Raw genomic sequence first — 19,708 nt, 5'->3', positions numbered from 1 at the left:
AGAACTCTAAAAACAACAGATGCTGGAGGGGATGTGGAGAGAAGGGAACCTTACTTCATTGTTGGTGCGAGTGTAAACCTTTTCAACCACTTTGAAAAGCAGTATGGAGGTTTCTCAAAAGACTTCACATAGAGCTCCCCTATGACCCAGCAATCCCACTTTGGGGCATTTACCCAAATGTTTACAAACAAGACCACACTAAAGCTACCAGCACAACTATGTTTATTGCAGCATTATTTACCATAGCTAAGATATGGAACCAACCCAGAAGCCCGTCAGTAGATGAATGGATCAAGAAAATGTGGTATATATACACAATGGAATTCTATGCCTCCATCAGAAAGAATGACATTGCCCCATTTGTTAGGAAATGGAAAGGCTTAGAAAAAATTATATTAAGTGAAGTAAGCCAAGCCCAAAGACACATAGGTCCCATGGTTTCCCTCATTTGCAATATCTAGTATAGGTATGAGTCAAGCAGAAAAGGTCAGATAATATAATGTTAAGAAAATGAACCCTTAGATATGTATTTAAATTTTTTTTCTTTCATGCATTTGTTTCTAACACATTTATAAGATTATTTCTTTGTTTCTTTGTATGTCCCTCCCCCACAATATAACCCCTGCTTTCACTATATTTGATAAATGTATAATTTGTGGAGGAGATGGGGAAAAACAAGTCATTTAAGGATACAGGTGGACCGGTTGCAACAATGAGAAGTACAAGTTGTCATGTCGAAAACGAACTTTACAACTTTTGTGTGGGCGGGGGGTGGGGGGGAAGATTGGGTGGGGGGACGGGGGAGGCTGGGAAGGGATGTAAAGGGTAAACAAAGGAGGAGTCTGCAATGCTTGATAAGAAATGTACTCATTATCTTGTCCATGTAATTTTAACCCCTCTTTACAGTATGTTCACAAAAAATAATTTAAAATAATTTAATCCTAAGAGATTGTGAATTGAGTAATAAATTGCTGCATGAAGTGTGTACACAATGGGGGATAAGGTCTAATAATCGACGATGGGTAAATATCTGAGGATGATCAGAACAGCAATTAATTCTCACCAAAAAGAAAGAGAAAAAATTGAAAAGATAAAAATAAAAAGGACCAAAAGATCAGAAGAGATAAAACACACACACACACACACACACACACACACACACACACACATCGATAATAAAAATTATGAAAGGAAGAAAAGATTAATAGAAAACAATTTTTGAAAAAAATTAAAAATTAAGAAAAGGTACAAAGAAGAGTTCTTTGATTTTTTTGAGGGGGGTGGGGAAGGGGGTAGAATTGGAAGATCCTGCATCTCCCCCGTGTCCATAACCAATCTCTTGGTGGAGTCTCTGGTCTGCTTGTGGTGTTTGTTTTTTCTGTGGGTTGATTAGTTTCTTAAGTGAGTTTGAGCAGGCAGTAAAATGCTCTGCATTACCCAGGATTTTGTGATCCTCCTCCCATTCTACTTCAGTGGGAGGGAGATCTGCTTTGAGTATCATGAAAGAGGGAGATGGCTGTTTCCTCTAGTTTGGAGATGCTGTTTTTAGGCTAGGTTCTGGGTAAAGTTGAGGTCTTTCAGCAAACAGTAGCTTTTCCCTGAGGGAATAGCTCCTGGGACACTCACAGAGCCCATCCTGGGGACATTCTCAGGTTTTTGATTACTGAATTTCAATTGATTGTCTATGCTGCTGTATGGAGGGGCAGCCTCTGGCTCAGTTTACCCAGAGAAGAAAGTCACTCCTCCAATGGTGAGGCTTCCTTGCCTGGGCTGGTTGACTTTCCTTTGGGGGAACTGAGCCAAGCAGTTCAAGTCAGGTTCCTGTGACCTCCTAAATGACTCTTGTTTTCTTCCAAGGCCTGAGTTGGAGATAGCTGTTCAAATGGTCCTTTTTTAATATCAAAGATGGAGATCTCTGATGGTGGTGTCAGGGAGGGTTGGCCTTCCCTCCTCTGCTCCCTTAGAGTGAGGATGTCAGGCTTCTACCCACTCCAGAGTCTTTGGTCCTGGGCTGTGTCTGGCCTGCGATCTGCCGGATGAAGATATCTGCTCCTCCTCAGTTCTTACTGGTGTTGAGTAAAATCTGCTTGCCTGCCACATCTGGCATCTTTTCCCAAGACTCTCTGTGCTATAGGTATGGAGGCTATGGCCACCGCTGCTGCTGCCGCAGCCACCACAGTTGCGGCTACCAGCAAGTGCTCAGATTTGTCTCCTTGCTTTGATTTTCCCTCTCTGGCCACTCTCTGTACTCTGATGGAACATTTGGTGTGGTTCTCTAGCCTAGGACTGTTCACTTGATCACTAAAACTGCTTTGTATGCCAGAAATTGTTTAGCCTCCAGCTTCTCCTCCGCCATATTCATCTGAACATATTTTTTGCCTCTTATTGAAGTGTATCTGATATTTTCATGTAGGGTTCTCCAAATATAATATTAATTCATTCATTTCATTACGACAATTTCGGTCGATTTATTATCCCTTATAATAATGAGAGCATGCTGTGTCAGACTCCTATCAATATGACAAAATACTTCATAAAATTAATTAAAAGGAGGAAAGTTTTATCTTGGCTTCTGATTTTATACATTTCAATTTACATTTCTTATCCTCATTGCTCAGGAACATGTGATGGCCTTTTTGTATTCATGGAAGCCAGGAAGTAAAGAAAAGGAGGAATGGGAGTGGGAAAGGGAGAAAAAGGATGAGAGAAAGAGGGAGAGGGAGAAGGAAAAGGAGAAGGAGAAGTAAAAGAAGGAAGAGGAAGAAAAGACGTTGATCTTAACATCCTCTTTGATTTCAAGTTCTGAGTGACCTAATCTCTTCAACTGTGCCCACTTGAAAGGGTTCACCTCTTTATGGCAATGTAGTGAAAGCTAATTATTAATCACAATCCTTTATGACTTCAGATTTAATTTCTAGTGTAGTGGGTAGATCTTTCTATAGAGTTGTGATGACTTCTGTTCCTAAATATCAGAGATGCTATTTGGCATAGCAGTGATTTGGTTATACCATTACTGGAGAGATGAATGAAATATTTTGAATGCAAATACATTTTATTTAGCAGATGCAGAAGCTTCAAGAGTTTTCATGTTGTGATCTTCAAAAATGACTATTTCATCTAACTCATAATGACATGAATTTTTCATAATTTTATAGCATTTCCATTCAAGTATTTATTATTTATAATGAGGTTCTTTCCTTCAAGTTGAAGAAAAAAAATCATTTATCTTAATTATTCTATAGAGTGTAGGTATAATATGAATTTCTTACCATTCAAAAATAACATATTCAAGTCTATAGGAATAATTGGATAAGTGATGGAATATCTTGCTTTAGTTATCTTATACTGAGATTGATTGAATTTGTAAAAATAACTGTTGACATAAAATAAATGAAATTCACTGTTTCTGTAAAAGGACTAGGTAATCAAATATCAGAAATATATGACCAGTAACTAAGATTTTTAAATAATCAAAAAATGTATGAAGCTACATTTTTGTGTCAAAAACTTTTAGGTTAAAAAGAAGAGAAAATCATGTGACCACATTAGATAATATTTAATTTAATGAAAAATTGCTTCATTCAGCCTGATAGAGCCTATTGCCTTTAGCTTACATGAGAAATTTGATTAATGATCCCTTTTTTGCTATTGAATAATAGAGTATTTCAATTTGTCCAAAGATTCTGTCATTTAAATCTTTGAGTGCATATTTTTTCAAAAAATTGAAAACTTTTTCACAGTACAGGTTCAGGTTTAATAACTAAATAAATATCTATGTTATTTGTTAAATTGATCCTCTAGCATTCAAATAATATGAAATTTATTGTATTCTTGGATATATGAAATCTGTGATACATATGGGTGTCTAAGCTTGTAATCCTGGCTACTCAGGAGGCTGGAGTTCAAAGCCAGCCTTGTCAAGAAAGTTTGTGAGACACATCTCAATTAATCACACACACACAGACACACACACAAAGCCAGAAATAGAATTGTGGCTCAAATGATAGAGCAATATCCTTGAGGGAAATAAAAACAACTAGGGGACAGGTCTTGAGTTAAAATCACAGGAACAACACACAAACACACACACAATATATGTCTAAATGCTTATTTTAGTTTGAAGAAATAAACAATTTCAGGAACAGTAATATTTGTTACATATCTTGCAACATTTGTGAAGTTGTTTTTAGTACAATATGTCTTAAGATATAATGTAGGTCATTAAAATTAATATCAATCTAGTTAATATTTATAATTACTCATAACACCTTAGAGTACAGCAGTTTGTATTTTTCTATAAACATAAAAAATATTCTGAGTAAAAGAAAGAAAAGAAGATTGGAAGAATAATAGAAAGAGAGAAAGGAAAAAAGAAAGAAAGAAGAAAAAGGCAAGAAAGGAAAGAAGAAGGAAAGAGAGAAAGAGAGAGAGGTAGGGATGTAGGGAAGGAAGGAGGAAGGACAGAAGAAAGGAAGGATGGAAAATAGGAAGGAAGGAAGGAAGGAGGGAATGAAGGAACAAAGGAAGGAAGGGTGGGAGAAAGGAAGGGACAAACAATTTAATTCATAAAATCTATTTAGCCCAACATAAACTTCATGTAATTAATCCTTTAGTAAGTTCAAGTTTGCAATTTTCACTTCTTTGTATGTTCTCTATGCATGAATGAAACCAACAAATGAAGGATCATATATAACCAGGTGAATATGTTTGCATCTGTAGTAATATGTATGCAAATCTTTTTCTCATTTTCTATACATCATCAAATAACTATTTGCATACTATTTACACTTAGTTATAAATATTCTAAAAACTGATTAAACCAAAGGATGTCAATATATTATATAATATGAATACAAGTATTTATAGTGCTATTAATATTACAGTCTTCATGCTATATTAATTATAAAAATTTTATTATATATTTTATCAGAGAATTTAGCATCCTCTGATTTTGGTGTCTGTTTGAGTCCTACAAGCAAGCCATGATTTAAATCAAAGGAGATCTGTATTTGTTGGCTCAATCGAATATTTCTGAAAGCGATTAACTCATCAGAGCTTGTTCAAATACATCAGAAGGGCCGTAGATAGGCTGTACCACGTTTACATGATTACCTATGATGTGATTCAAGAGCCACTGAACAATCATACTTCACTTTGCCATCACTCTAATTATTCCCATTGCAAGAAGAATCATTCACATAAGTCACATGATATAAACTTGTCCTTAAGTTATTATTTCTATGAAATAATATCCAAAGGATACACTACACTGAGTTAAAGAAAAAATTGCAAAGTGTATTGGACGTTGTAACTCCTTTCATATGCACATGTGGAAATTCTATTCCCCCGGCTGGTGACATTAGAATCAACCTTTCAGAGATGGCATTACAATAATGATCCTGATAAAAGAAGCCCAATATAACTACTCTGCCATATGAATGTCCAGCAAATAGATTGTGATGAACCAGAAAGTGGACCCCCAAAAGACAAGGAATTACTTTGAACAAGCATTTTTATAATCAATGCTTAAGCTTCTAGCATATGGGTAATAAAATTCTGTTGTTTTTAAGCCACTTACTTTGATATAACAGCCCAATTGCTGACAAAAGGCAAAGCAGTTTTGAGTTAATATCACAAATTATGATAAAAAAAGACAGATGCATAGTAAAGGAGACCTATCTCAGCCATTCAGAGATTAGAAATGTGGAGAAATAACCTCATTTATGTAGGTTAAACATGGAAGAGAGAATGTGGTTAGCCCAAAGCCAAATGCCAAAAGCAGAGAAATTTAACAAAATACCATGAAGTTGAAACAAGTCTTAAAAGGGAGATCTGGGCTTAAAGGGAGTAGGGCACTTCTGCCCTAATGGAAATGGTGGACTAATACAGTCATATCACTCAATGTACATATGTGAGAATATAAGTAGGATACTTGAAGGGATAGGTGGTGTTGGGGTAAGGGAAGGAAGAAAAGTGGAAAGATTTCAATGTTCCAGATGTATTATACATTGAAGTGCACATATACTCTATTAAACACTGACATGATGAAGCGAAACCTCTTTGCACAACTTGATAAAGATTAAAACAAATTTGAAGTTTTAATATTAAGAGACAAAAATCATAAACGTTTAGAAATAAATAAGAGGATAGCATTGACATATTGTTATGGCTTGTGTTTCTTTCAATATACAAAAATTTATGTGTCAAGTCTGCTGCAAATGTAAATTTTATTTTGCCAATTCTTTTTGCAAATTGCTTAAAATATAGAGAACCAAATTCCACAACCCCTTCACTTCCAATAAAAAAAAACTTATAGACCTTTAGGTTTCTCAGTTGTTTCTAAATATCTTAAAGTGATGCATTGGAACCAATTTCATTCTACATTTAATTTTAATTTTTAAAACACTAAATTCTTCTAAAATCCTCTCACTCGGACATAGGTATGGATAGATAACTGACGTGGGCAGAATCAGAATTATTCAGAAGGCTGTAAATGGATGCTTATCTAATTTTCTCTCTTCTTGATCATAGAAAACAGACTGCCCTTGTTAGGAAAATGAGGGAGAATGGAAAAGAAATAGGCTGAACTCCATCATCAACAGGTGAGGACTGTTTATTGATGAACAGCGAGGGGCAAAGCCCTTCCAGCAGGTTTGGAGGTTGTGTGAGGGAGCTGGGACAGGATCAGGTTTTTATAGGAAGTCTGAGCAAGGAGGTAGAGGTTAATGGAAAGGCCCTAGCTCAAGGAAGGTGTGGGCCCACAATGGGATGTTTACAGCTGGGTTAGGTGGATTGCCCTGCCTGCACTTCAAAGGAGTTCACATATACCTGGGTTTTGCCTGCAGTCTATATGGGCCTAGGATAGTAGGGTGGGGGTCAATCCTTCATATTCCATCTTCAGATACATAAAAGGATAGGGCCAAGAGGGGAGAGGCAAGTTCTTCATATAGGATCTTTGGATACAAAAAGAACTGGGCTGATAGAGGATTAACATGGAGTTATGAGAACAAAGCAGATTCCAATCATTTTGAAACCTGGAGTATAAAAGGTGGAGTATAAAAAGGGGTCTTTTCTGGCTGCCTTCAGCTGGCATGGGGGTGTCGAGGAGTCACTGGGGCTGGGGTCTTCAGGTCCATGTCTGTGCTCGGTCCAAGGCAGTGTAAGCAAAGCCTCTGGTTGCCTGCAGTAATAGGATGGCCTTGACATGGTCCCAGGTCTTGAGTCAGGGCTATTATCCTGTTAGAGAGAAACTTGAAAATGCTGAGATCAAGCAAAAGGCTGACTGGTTGATATGAGTTACATAGGAAAACACACCCAGAGCACAAACCAGAAAAGTTCCATTTGGATCATGAGCCCATAGCCAGTCAGAAACTAGGGCTGGATTGGAGTAGTTAAGGTAAAGGGCCTGGTGAGAGACTTTGATCATTTCCTATAAATAGCTGGTAACAAAGGCAAGAATGTAAATTCTTGTCCAGTTAGAAGTTAGACAGATATGGACATTAGATGGACAAGCTTCTCAACTTGTTTCTATTGACCTCCTGGCTCTGGTTAATTTTGAAAGGACAGGCACAAAGTGGCTGATGTGACATCATCTCCTCTTATACTTTTCCGCCTTGTCCTGGAATCTAGCTGCTTGTGGCTAGGATATGGGCTTTGAACTCAAGGCCTGAGCACTTTCCCTGAGCACTTCTGCTCAAGGCTAGCATCCTACCACTTTGAGTCACAGGGCCACATTTAGCATTTGGATGGTTAATTTTTGAGCCAGCTTCCAGCCTGGTTCTTTGCTGGTTGTATAGGAATAGAGTCTCAGGGATTTTTTGCCTGGGCTGGCTTTGAACTGCAATCTTTGCCACAAAAACACTTTATAATTTCCAATCAAAGTAACAAGGAGATCAGTGGGAACAAGTAGAGCTTATGTGCACCCTGTCAAAAATTGATCAACAAATACTTGCCAGAACTCTGCAATGACACAACTCAATAGCTAGGATGAGGGTTTGAGTATAGCTTGGCTGCCTGGGAAACCTTATAACCAAAGTGTGTAAGAGGCTCTCCTGGCCTATACATGTATTAATAGCATAACAACACAGCTGGCTTTTTCAGGTCAGGCTGGGTAAGGTTTATAGAGAGTGTCCCACAAGAGTCTAGTTTTTGTAAATCTAAAGGAGTCTTTTACCAAGAATCAGCTGTGTGTGATCGAGTCAGGCAGGAGTCCAGTATACCATGGAGGCGGTAGCATGCTTCAGGCAGGATCTTGGCTAGACTGCATCCCTCGGATGAATGGTTAATTACTTACAACATTATACACAGACTGGCTAAAGACACTTGACTTTAGATGGATATAGAGAATAACATGCTAGTTTTAATGTTAAATCACAGCCAATAAATACATACAAACTTTACTCATAAGCTGTCTTTTAAGGCATACTCATACCATCTCCTACATACTCGAACTTTCTGAGGACAGAAACAGATATGTGGAACAAACATTAAGACAATTCTTACCTCCTTACTGGTGTTTTTCATCACAGCTGGTTAGTAGATGAGCTGGGTCTCATTCCTTTTACTACTACCCTTGATAAAAATGTTTTAACAAACAGCACATTTGATAGGAAATATCTGTATCAAAAAATAGAAGAAGATAACTTTTTACACAGGTTTTATGTATTATAATAAGATTATGCTGAACATGTTCACACACTTATACTTAAACCAAAGTTTTAAGGTGCACTTAAGTTTTTAAAAAAATGAAAACCAACCATATGGGTTTTTTTTAATTCCAGTGGCAAAGTGATATTGTTTTGCCCAATATGATAAAAACACGTGTCAATGTCAGAAAAGTAGGCAATACCAAACAATATGCAAGGCAAATTTTGACAAACAGAATTTCCACCCTTAAACAAACATTAATAACAAGAGCAGAAAATCTTTAAATCGATTTTGGTGATGAGGCATATTATATGATTTAAATATTTTAACCCCTAGAAGAGTGAAGAGGAGAGTGGAGTAAGGTTGGTGGAAGAGTGGAGGTTGTAGAAAAATCCATTATGTGGTCTTTGTCTCTTTCTAGCTGTCAGCTTCCAGGGCATGTAGAGAGAATTGGGGGAGAGGGTGGCTGAACAGCCACTGTAAGGAGAAGAAATAACACTTTTAACATGAAGACATTTAAAGGGATGATGTGGCATAATGAAGGTGCTGAAAAGTGAGTGTTTGAGTGAGTGGATAGAGAGAGTTATTGGAAGATGTGAGAGGGAGGGATTTCTCTTCTGCAGTCTCCTAGAGAAGAAATTAAGAATAAAGATTTTGATGTGAGTGGACTCAGGAAAGAGAAAAGGATTGGATTATTGTCTAAGTCCAAAAAGAAAAAGAACTGGTTTGTTTCTTTTATGGGATTTCAGTGTGATAAAGTGAGAGAGCCGTAAAAGAGAGAGGCTGTCCTCAGTGTTTTTGACACCCATACACTTTCAGTGACAGGTTAACGAAAGTTCCAGAGCAGAGGCCTATTTATTTAGGGTCTGGAAGGGAAGAAGGTGTATTAGCCATAGAACAGGATTGAGAAGTGTATAAGTATGGAGGGGTTTGTGTAGAGGGATTTTTAACAGGGCTGTTAGCTTGTTGTTTTATCTTTTTGTTTTTCTTTTTTTTGGTCCAGTCGTGGAGCCTGAACTCTGGGGTTGGGAATTGTCCCTCAGCTCTTCAGCTCAAGGCTAGTGCTCTACCACTTGAGCCACAGTGCCACTTCCGGCTTTTTTCTTTTTGCTTATTTGGTGCTGAGGAGTTGAACTCAGGGCCTCAGGCATGCAAGGGAAGCACTGTACCACTGAGCCACCTTCCCAGCCCTTGCTGTTTTATCTTTGGAGGCCTATGCCCATCCTCACCTTGTGACAGCTACACAGGTAGGCAGACAGGAAAGCACAGGGACAGGGGTGAGCAGAAGGAGTTTGCTTGACACAGGCAGACAGTCTTAGCCTAGATAAGCTGGACCAACTGCAAATAGCAAGAGTGCAGTTAGAAGGGCAAGGAAAGAGAAAAGGATCTTTGGTGCCAGAGGTCATCAAAGAAAAGAGAGAGTGAGAGAGAAAGGGAGAGGGGGAGAGAAAAGGGGTGAGAGACAGATTGAGCTGCTACAAGATGAGGAGTTACTTTTTAGAGGAGATAGTTAGGAGAATCATGGCAGAGAAGGGCTTGGTGAGCAAGGCTGGAGAGCGGGTAGGGGGAACTCTGGAGTGGAGGTCAGAGAAGGACTTGGTGAACAGAACAGAATAAGCAGAGTGGGGGGTTTTCTGGAGCAGAGGTAGAGGAGGGCTTATGTATAGGGGACCTGGGACTCCCCACCGTTTTGTTGGAGAATTGTTTAAATCACTAAGAGGAAAACCTAAGGTTCCAAATTTAGGCCAGTGGTGGCCATGATAACGAGACCAGATTTTGGAAGAAAAACACTTCAGATTTTTTTTTACTGTAAATCAGTCAGCCCAGTTTCTTAAGATTAGACCACAGTCATACCAATGGGGTGTCTCTGGGAGACAATTTGGAAAATTTGGTAGGACTACTGAGTCTGTCCCGTTGTTCCAGGCATCCCTGGTGTTTTGGGAAGGCAGATGGACATATCCAAGTAATTAGGATAGAGCATCCCCAAAGGTCCTAATTACAGGGGGTCATGGTGTCAGGAAAAGAGACACTCCTGGAGTCTCCTGGATTCCCACAGACAGGAAGGAAGGAAGGAAGGGAATCCTGGATTCCTGGGGTCCATTTCGTTGCACCTCCACTACAGACTGGGCTGGTAATCTTGTACTGAGGCTTTTACATGGTGAGTGAAGTTGACCAAAAGGCAAAGACCCTCCAGCCTGGAGATAAGAGTCCAGGAACAGAGTAAAAGAGAAAGAATAGGGGGAGAGACCTTTTCTGGGTTTATGCAGGGGGCCAATAATACCTCAAGCCACAGCAGGGTTGCTGTCCACTGCTTGCACTGTTTACAAAGGCAAAGATCAAGAGGTCTTTCATGTGGCTGTTTAGCCCAAAGTAAGCTCTGAGGGCTCTGTTCTCCCAGTGGAGAAAGGCCTTGGAAGGAGGAGGAAGGTAGCAGAAAGCCTCCATGAGGGGTGGCAAGGAGGGGTGTGGCCCCTGGGCAGAGGGCACCCAGTCCTCCAGGGTGTCAGAACCATATGTTAGGAAAATGGAGGAGAATGGAAAAGGAATAGGCTGAACTACATCATCAACAGGTGAGGACTGTTTATTGAGGCACAATGAGGGGCACCATCCTTCCAGTGCATTGGGAGGTTGTGTGAGGGAGCTGGGATAGGATCTGGGTTTTTATAGGAGGTCTGAACAAGGAGGTAGAAGTTAATGAAAAGCCCCTAAGTCAAGGAAGGTGGGGAACTTTCAGTTTGGCCCACAATGGGCTTACGTGGATTTCCCTGCACTTCCAAGGAGGTCACATGTACCTGGGATTTTGCCTGGAGTCTGTATGGGCCTGGGACAATAGCGTGGTGGGGAGGGCAGGTCAATCCTTCAGTCCTAATTGGAAAAAGTTATCCTTACCAGCTTTTCTGCATATAACATTCCATAAACATTTTCTTATTAGAGGATTATACAAGATTAGCTATAAATTGATTGATAATGACTGAGCTTGACAGAAAGGTGAGGGAAATCTCTCTACACTTCAGTGAGGTTCTGACTTGTGTTTCACAAAGTGTTATGAAAGCTCTCTATGAGAAATCTAACAGCTGCATTTCTAAAAAGTCCTTGCGTGCTTACACTTTCTGATAATGTCTCAACTCAAGTACTTCTTCTTGAAGATCCACACCATTCAATGATGCTGTATTAGATCCTTGTTACATTTTACAGACAGCTCATGGTGATGAAATTTGGGTTTTTCATAATTGCTCTTCCAATTCCATCCACAATATGCAGACAAAAATTATCTGAAAAATTTGTATCCGTTGATAGTGCATATACTTTTCCACTACAAATATAAAATGTAGTAAAATTTTTAATAGCAATCATACTGCACTAGGTTGTGGGCAGATTCTAATGTAAATAATATACTGTGTTTATGTAGAGAATTTGAGCATCCAAAATTTTAATATGCCTGTGGTCCTAAAACCAGTACCTTACTGATATTGGGTGACAAATACTTCATATAAGTATAGAAGAAGTTTTCTTCATATTTTTAAATATATTTTTTGTAAATATCATATACAGAGGGGTTACAGTTACATAAGTAAGGTAATGAGTACGTTTTTTATTGAGCATTGTTACCCCCTCCTTTGATTTTTCCCCTACCATCCCTTCCCTGCACACCTCCTCAACTCCCCACTTTACCCCCGTCTGATATTGTCTTGTACATCCCATTGCTACAGTGGGTCAACTTGCATCCTTTCCTTGTATCTTAAATGAAGAAATGCTGGCTTGATTTATGCTTATTCTACTTGTGTAGACACACCTATCGTCACTCACCAAGTCCAAAAGCACATAAGTGAAATGCACATCATCTTTTGTCAGTTGGTATAATTGTATTGTACACATTTATTGACAGGTTACAAATTATTTTCAATTTTTAATACATTAAAAAACTTTCTTTATTTTTAATTTCTTGGCCAGGAAATGGAAGACCTCAGTCAGCCTTTCTAACTTTAGACTTTTCACATGGGTTGGTTAAGTGTTGACCTGAGGTCCAGTCTTCTGAGGCCTCATTCATCTGCTTAGGAATTGATGGTAGTTGGATGTGAGGGCGATCTGCTGCGACATCTGTCACCCCATTTATCGCCAGGGTTGATTCGGCTGCTCCGGCTGGGTGTCCCCTTCCTCCCTCACCGCTACATGTGTGTCCCTCCCGAAACTGTGCACTCGGTCGAGGAGGACGACCATCCCCAATAGAGGAGGATCAGTCTTAGGTCAAGGATATATGGGTAGCTGAGCTCCCCTGCTAGAACCTCCAAACAAGCTCTCAAGGAATTGATGGTAGCTTTTGTAAAAAAGCTCAAGGAAGGATGCCATTTAAAGCCTTATAACCTTATTTTTTACCAGGATATTCTTCTGCTTTGGTTTTTGAGACTGTCTACAAGAGCAAGAATTCCATGGGGAGCAAGGAGACACCATAAGACCATTACTTACTGAGATTTCTGAGTGATTTGTTATCACTTGTACGGCATGTTGCAAGTCGATTCTGGCAAAAACTACCAATTTTAGGAGATAAGATGAGTGGAAAAAAAACTCTTAGAGACAAAGACATCTTCAACATATTCGGTTCCAAGCATTCCATCTAAGGAATATTCAACAATTAGTGAAACTTGTGTTGGCTGTATCTATGTGTCTTTCTCCATGTGTGCATGTATACATGTGTATATGTATGTGTATATTTGTGTGTATAGTAACATACATGTGTACATATATAAGGGCATATACACACATATATGCAAATATAAATAAATATAAATATATAAATATATGTGTATATATATCAGCTGTTCAGTGATTTAATCTAGAGTTCCCAGCACATTGCCATTCTCACAAAATGTACATGATAAACTGCTCTGAGGATCTGTGCTCATTTCCCCCATTACCTTGTTTTTCATCCCTGTGAACAACTTCAGCCTACTTTCCCTAGGATAGCTTTGTTTTGGTTACTGACTGATAATAAAAGAAAAACATTCTTTGTAAAAGAAAAAGAACTTTTAGGTCACAAATGGATGCCTATGAGATAAAATTATAATAGAAATAAAAGTGAAAAGGAATTCCTAGATCTGTTGTTTTGCCATTTAGAATGGCAAAGAATAATATCACATTACTCTTATAACTTTTAAAGAGTGCAAGGGTAACTGATGGTCCCTATCATGTTCCCACAAAACCAGTGGATCCTGAAGGATAATAGTAGACCAGCAGAAATTCTAAATAGCAGACATGGAGCATGAAAGAGAAAGAGAGAAAATGAGAGAGAGAGAAAGAGAGAGAGAAATATCATAATACTGGAAGTGCATAACAGATAAACAAGAGCTGTATGAGAACCTTCATACTGCTATCTTTAGACTCTCCATGTACATTTGAAGGTATTTGATGTCTGATAATCCATCAATATAAAAATATAAATTAATTTTGATAAAAATTAAAGATTACTCAGAAGAAATTATAAATGCAAAAACAGTCTTCACAGAAGCAAACTCTCAGAGATATTTCATGACTTTGAAAAGGATGAAATGGCTGAAGTTAGTATAAATTTAGAAGTATGACAATTCACAAAAACATAAAAAGATATTCATGTATTTCATTATATAACCCAAAGCAGAAAGTAAATGTTGTTCAGATGATTTTTAAAAGAACAGTCTCTCCGGTTCTTGGAAGGTGGCTCAGTGTTAGAGTGCTTGCCTTGCATGCATGTGGCCCTTGGTTTGATTCCTCAGCACCATATAAGGAGAAAAAGACAGATGTGATGCTGTGGCTCAAGTGGTAGCACTCGACTTGAGCTGAGGGACGGCACCCAGGACCCAGAGTTCAAGCCCCACAACCAACAAAAACCAAACCAAAAAACTAAACAAAACACAGTCTCTCACTTTTGTGGCCTCAACTCTGTAAAACCACTGCTTCAGCTTAAGGCTAAGATTTTATGTGTGGACATTTATCAACACTCCTGATTCAGACTCTAATTGAGAAAATTTTTAATCAATATTTTGTTCTTAATTTTGATCGCTGTGAATTCACATGCACCTATAAAAAATGGTCATCCCAGTAACATTTTCAAAATACCTCATAATGACGACTTAAAAAAGTTGTATTATATTGCAAAAAAGAAAATAATGCAAAAAATAAAGAAAACCAATAATTAAATATTAATGATTAATAAAATAAAAGCCAAATACCAGTATTTCCAATATTTGAAGTATACTACATATTAGATTTTACAATTTGCTCATATTCCTGTACATTTAAAACTAGCTAAGATTATGATGTTCAACAAGAATTTTATAAGCTATGAGTACCCTTTAAATTTACACTGTAAGATAACTTTTTATGTCTCACTCATCACTGATACATGGCTTATATAATCATTTGTTCCTTGCTAACATATAAAGAAAAGAAGCCCTAAAGTTTCAACAGAAATTGTGTAGTTAAAGTCTTATCTCTTTGCTCTGTTTCTTTACACAAAGACTTTGCAACTTCTCATTAATAAATTTTCTATAAACTCTGAAATGTACATACTTAGTAATATATGTCAGCTACCATAAATCTTAAATACTTTATGGAAAAGTTTTATGACCTGACAGTCTTAATTTTGGCATATATAAGCAGGTTCCCAAAATTAAACATATTTAAAACATTAAAACTTTTAACACACCTTAACACTTGCTGCAGTGTTCATTATGAGAGGTGCCCTGTATAGAATAATTGAATTCCTCCTCCTACACATCTCTTGAACAACAAACATCTGGACTCATTTTGTTTTTGTCATATCAATCTTGACTTTATTCTTAAATGTGTGCTTATGTAACAAATATCTGGATCTAAAATTTCACAATTCTTTTGAACTTGCTTTTTGTTGAATTATCTAGTTTAAAAAAATCAATTCCACTTTATATATAAAAAATGTTCTGTGCTCAATTTGGCAGCACATACACTAAAATTGGAACAATATAGAGAAGATTAGCATGGCCCCTGCGCAAGGATGACACCCAAATTCATGAAGCGTTCCACAACAACAGATGCTGGAGGGCATGTGACCAGAAGGGAACCCTACTATATTCTTGGTGGTAGTGTAAACTTGTTCACGCACTTGGAAAGAAGTATGGATGTTCCTCAAAGGGTTACACATAGAGCTCCTCTATGACCCAGCAATCCCACTTTTGTGCATTCACCCAAATGATCACTAACAAGGCCATTCTAAAACTACCAGCACAACTATGTTTATTGCAACATTATTTACCATAGCTTAGATATGGAACCAACCCCGATGCCCCACAATAGATTAATGGATCAAGAAAACATTGTGTGTGTGTGTGTGTGTGTGTGTGTGTGTGTGTGTGTGTGTGTGTGTGTGTGTGTGATGGAATTCTATCATCCATCAGAAAGAATGACATTGCCCAATTTGTTAGAAAATGGAAAGACTTGGAAAAATTTATATTAACTGAAATAGGCCAAGTCCAAAGAAACATAGGTCCCATGGTATCCCTTATTTGCAATAAGTTATATATGTCTGGGAAAAGCAGAAAAGGTCAAAAGCTATGTGCATATGACTAGATAAGGTGATGTTAAACTAAATGAACCCAAGCTAGGGACACAAGTGTGTGTTTTTCCTTTCTTGCTGTTGTTTCTAATGCACTTATAATGTACGATGAGATTTTTTTTTTTTAATTTGGTCGTCCCACACGGTATAACCCCTGTTTTCACTGTATTTGGTGTTGATGCACCTGCATCTTTTATATACACTTCTCTAATTTGGAGAGGGAAAGGGAAAAACCAAAATGCTCAAATAGAGATACTGTTTGACCCATTATAACAATGAGTTGCCCAAGACACTATGTTGAAATACTAACTTTACAATTTAGGCAGGGTGGGGGGGGGGGTGAAGTGTGTACTTGTGGAGGTGTAAGGGAGAGGTAGTTGGGGAAAAACAAAGGGGGAGGTAACAATGTTAGATAGGAAATATACTCATTACTTTGCTCATGTAACTGTAACCCCTCTGTACAGTATTTTTACAATAAAAAACGTTTAAAAATGATGGAAGAGTTTATTTCCATTATTTTAACCATATAATATCATTAAACAAGAAATTAATGCAAAATACTGACCTGAAGATATTTTGAATAAGTGTATGTGTGTGCGTGTGTATGCGCGTGTGTGCGTGTGCATGTGTGTGCGTGCGTGCATGTTGGCATGCCCAGAGTTTGAACTCAGAGCTTCAAGGATTTGCAAGGCCTTTCCTTTCTAGCTTTGTGAGCTATTATATGAGCTACATCTCCATTCCTGGACCTTTGCTAGTTCATTTAAATTTTTGAAAAATAATATTTTGATTTTTTTTTTGCCTTAATTGGCTTCCAACTCCTATTCACAGATCCCATGCTCCTTTGTAGATATGCCGGGTAGACAAGATTACAGGTATGACAAACCAGTACAAGGCTTTAGGAATAATTTTAAGTGTAGAAGAAACTTTAGTTTAGGAGGGCCTGTTTTATTATTTCCTACTTTTAAAGCATTTTGGAGTGACTATATGCATTTTGGAGTGACTATATGTGAATTGTTTACGTTTTGGGATACTTAAAAGACAGTAAGTAATGGTATTTAAAAGTTTTAGTACTTTTTAAAAAGAATACTGGAACTGTGGGACAGAAAAATTTGGCTCTTTTTGGACCTCAATTTATAATCTCAGCACTGTGCATGATAACCCAAAGTCACCAACTCAGTCTGTGTTGAAGACAAAATGTGATAGAAAACAATTACCGTGGGCAATATTTTTTATGCTATTATTTATTGGACAATATGAATATTGAATTGAGAGTATAAGAGAATGGAGAGATTTTACCTACATTTTTGTATTGCTGAAAGGCTTTTGGAAACTTTGACTCATTTCCTTCCTCACTATATGTCTTTGGGCAATGCACTTAGTGCCTTGAATTACAATTTTTCTCAACACTAAAATGGTAATAACATTAGCATTACAGCAAATTTTTTAAGACCTAAGAGACATAAAGCTTTTGAAATACTTAGCATAAACTTCTATGAATGAGCTTTCAGTTTACCCAGTAGTTTTTTTTTTAATATTAAACAGAATGTGATATATATCACAGGAATCATTACATGTAGTGAGCAACCAGAAGTAATGTTATTTATTGACTATGCTGTGCTTCCAAGGAAACCAGCTGGATAACTTCTCATGCTGTAAATCAAACTGGTTATCTTATGTCTTGATAGTGTAAAACTATCAGTGACAGAATAATGAAGGAATGCTGTAGACTGGGGTGAAGTCCATATGATAATGTGCAAAACTCATAAAACGTAAAAGTAACTGAGCAGTATATTGAGTTTTACATCATTTAAGGTAAATTGCAAAGGCAGGGAAGACATAGAAGAATGAATTCTCCTTTTGATATCCTATCATACAAAGGTCCTTAGCAGGATGAACTCTTTCCTCATTCTTTTTTTTTTTTTTTTTGGGTCCGGTCATGGGGCCTGAACTCTGGGCCTGGGCACTGTCCCTCAGCTCTTCAGCTCAAGGCTAGCACTCTACCACTTGAACCACAGCGCCACTTCCGGCTTTTTTCTTTTTTTGCTTATGTGGTGCTGAGGAATCGAACCCAGGGCCTCAGGCTTGCAAGGCAAGCGCTCTACCACTGAGCCACCTTCCCAGCCCCTCTTTCCTCATTCTTGTAGAGGCATCATCAGATGAGAGGAACTCTATTTTTGGGTTGCTTCCTTCAATTTATTCTTCAGTTTGAAACCTGAACTACATGAGACTGCAAGAAATCAAGGAGAATTAGACATGCAGGATTTGGAAAGAGCAATCAGCATAAAATAAATAAAATACAGAGAGCCTTGTAAAAGGTCTAAATAAATTGAGTTATATAGTCTCAAGCGTAAACAGAAAATGATTTAAGCAATATCATGTTATTGAAAATTGAAAATTGTGAGGAGTTGCTCAATTTTTTTCCTTTCTACTATATTGAATTAATTATTGATTTTGTATATAGAGATTAAAGATGAGATTAACAAGGAACTTGATTAAAAATCGACAAAAGTTCTGAATAGCCATATTTTGCAAAATGCCCTGAAAATCACCAGTGGGTTTACAAAGTTGTGTTTAATACCACTTCTATGCTGGATTAATGCTTTGTGAACAGAAGTCATTAGAGAAATGCAATTCAAAATTATTATGATACTACTTCATAACTATTATAACTCAGCAAAAAAATCAAAGGAACTTGGTGTGGTGGTAAAGGCTTGTAATTCCAAGCATTTGGAAGGTTGGAGTAAGAGGATTTGAGCCTAAGGCCAGTCTGGGTACAGCACATAATAAAAACCTGCCTTTTCAAAAAATTCAAAACGTAATTATGTTGGTGATAGTGTGGAGAAAAGGAAATTTTCTACACTCGTGGTTAAAATACCGGTTATTATTCTCATTCTAGAAAGTAGTATGGAGTTTTCTAAAGAAATACAGAGTTGAAATATCATCTGACCCACCAATCATATGATTATTTCTCTCTGGGTAACTAGTAAATACATCTATAGTTCATTGTTATTCACATTATCCACAACAAGCAAGATATAAATCAAAGTTATGTGTTCAACTACAGACTAATAAAGCAACTGTGGTGCATGCACAAATATATTTTTGTTTCATCCCTAAACTAGCAAGAGACTTCTCCCGTTAGCCACAACTTACAATGACCTGAAAGATGTATTCTAAATAAAGAAAAATGTTGTCTTCTGGATCTTTGTCCAAACACACACACACACACACACACACACACACACACACACACACACACACACCAACCTAAAACAACAGAGAAATTTTTCAAAAAGTAAAGCAAACTGGAATTTCTGGGGCATTTATGTCACAATATAGATGATAGTAGATATACAGGATGACCAAGTATAGAGTTGTAATGTACAATATGAGGATGCAGCGGACAACACTGGCTTTACATAGGAATGAAGCTAATTAAGTAGGAGTTGTTCTTCCTTGTAGGGGTTGCTCTTTTAGTTGTTCTCCTTCAGTAATGGA

At 37.6% G+C, this 19,708-nt stretch overlaps 1 non-coding gene across 1 annotated transcript; it reads left to right on the top strand.

Annotated features, from left to right (window-relative positions):
* Window positions 1–15,580: 15,580 nt before the first annotated feature.
* Window positions 15,581–15,687, top strand: LOC122116426. Its single transcript, XR_006148967.1, has one exon. It is a non-coding gene; the product is annotated as a U6 spliceosomal RNA (small nuclear RNA).
* Window positions 15,688–19,708: the final 4,021 nt, after the last annotated feature.

This window comes from Dipodomys spectabilis, unplaced genomic scaffold (assembly GCF_019054845.1).
Source record: "Dipodomys spectabilis isolate Male_0828 unplaced genomic scaffold, ASM1905484v1 ptg000133l, whole genome shotgun sequence".
Lineage (NCBI taxonomy): Eukaryota > Metazoa > Chordata > Mammalia > Rodentia > Heteromyidae > Dipodomys > Dipodomys spectabilis.
The sequence above is the reverse complement of the archived record's forward strand: the minus strand, read 5'-3'. Positions and strand labels throughout refer to the sequence as shown.